The following is a 1,876-nucleotide window of genomic DNA, read 5'->3' as shown; positions in this document are numbered from 1 at the left end:
AGTGTAACTTACAGATGCAGAATTGTTTTGGTTACATAACTGCACTCAAAAACAAAACAGTGTAAAACTTTAGAGCCTACAAGCCCACTCAGTCCTACTTCTTATTCTGACAATCATGAAGACAAAAAAGTTTTGTTTGCATTGAGGGGAGATACTGCTGCCTGCTTCTTATTTACAATGTCACCTGAAAGTGAGAACAGGTGTTCCCATGGCACTTTTGTAGCCGGCGTGGCAAGGTATTTACATGCCAGATGTGCTAAACATTCGTATACCCCTTCCATGCTTCGGCCACAATTCGAGAGTACATACTTCCATTCTGATGATGCTCATTAAAAAAAATGTGTCAATTAAATTTGTGACTGTACTCCTTGTGGGGAGAATTGTATGTCTCCTGCTCTGTTTTACCCCCATTCTGCCATATATTTCATGTTATAGCAGTCTCGGAGGATGACCCAGCACGTTTGTTTTAAGAAAACTTTCACTGCAGATTTGACAAAACACAAAGAAGGTACCAATGTGAGTTTTCTAAAAATAGCTACGGCACTCGACCCAAGGTTTAAGAATTTTAAATGCTGTCCAAAATCTGAGAGGGACGAGGTGTGGAGCATACTTTCAGAAGACTTAAAAGAGCAACACTCTGATGCAGAAACTACAGAACCCAAACTACTAAAAAAGAAAATCAACCTTCTGCTGATGGCATCTGACTCAGATAGTGAAAACAAACATGCGTCAGTCTGCACTGCTTTAGGTCGTTATCAAGCAGAACCCATCATCAGCAATGGACGCATGTCTTCTGTAATGGTGGTGTTCTCACTTTCAGGTGACGTAAACAAGAAGCAGGCAGCACTATCTCCTGCAAATTGTAACCAACCTTGTTTGTCTGAGTGATTGGCTGACCAAGAAGTAGGACTGAGTGGACTTGTAGGCTCTAAAGTTTTACACTGTTTTATTTTTCAATGCAGGGTTTTTTTTGTACATAATTCTACATTTGTAAATTCAACTTTCATGATAAAGAGACTGTGCTACTGTACTTAGGTGAACTGAAAAATGCAATTTTTGTTTTACAGTGCAAATATAAAATGAGCACTGTACACTTTGCATTCTGTGTTGTAACTGAAATTAATATATTTGAAAATGTAGTAAACATCCAAAAATATTTAAAATAAATGGTATTCTGTTGTTCTTTAACAGCGTGATTAATCACGATCCATTTTTTAAATTGTGCGATTAATCGTGATTGATTTTTTTAATTCCGTGACCGCCCTATATATGAATAACAACTTTTCAAACATATCTTCTTGCAAGCCCTGTATTTGTATCTACCCTAGGTTTGTAGCAGCAATAATTTTTCATATTATGACTTGTTAGTGTTTTCAGTTTGCCTTTAACAAGGGCGAGCATTTATAAAATTGTGGAGCTCTTTTTAGAGGCACGAGGCTTTTCATGGTGACAGACGTGCAGCACCAAAAGTAAGTGGAAGGAACGTCCATTAAACTAGATCTTATACTGCTGCCTAACTGTGGTGCTATTACGTGTTAATAAGGTGCCTGGCGCTGAAAAGACGCGGCGGGGCTGTAGGTCTGAACGGCACATGGGCTCTATGGAAAGGAGGGCCTCTGCCTTGCCTTTACCAGCGGGGGGTCCAAAAGCCCCCACTCAGGGGCTGCCTATAAATTGTTAGTAAGAAGAGGCGGGTGGGTCCTTTTGCCCGCTTGTTTCAGTGTCACAAGCGATGGGCGGATCTTGAGGCTCACCAACAAATCGGCTGCCTAATGTATGGCGCAGCAGATCCCTACGGGAAAACGGACGGGGCACCCCCAAAGAATGGGGCTCACTTACACTCCGCCTGAAATCAGAGGCGCAACAGCCTGCGTGC

This window comes from Chelonia mydas, chromosome 6, assembly GCF_015237465.2.
Source record: "Chelonia mydas isolate rCheMyd1 chromosome 6, rCheMyd1.pri.v2, whole genome shotgun sequence".
Taxonomy (NCBI): domain Eukaryota; kingdom Metazoa; phylum Chordata; order Testudines; family Cheloniidae; genus Chelonia; species Chelonia mydas.
The sequence above is the reverse complement of the archived record's forward strand: the minus strand, read 5'-3'. Positions refer to the sequence as shown.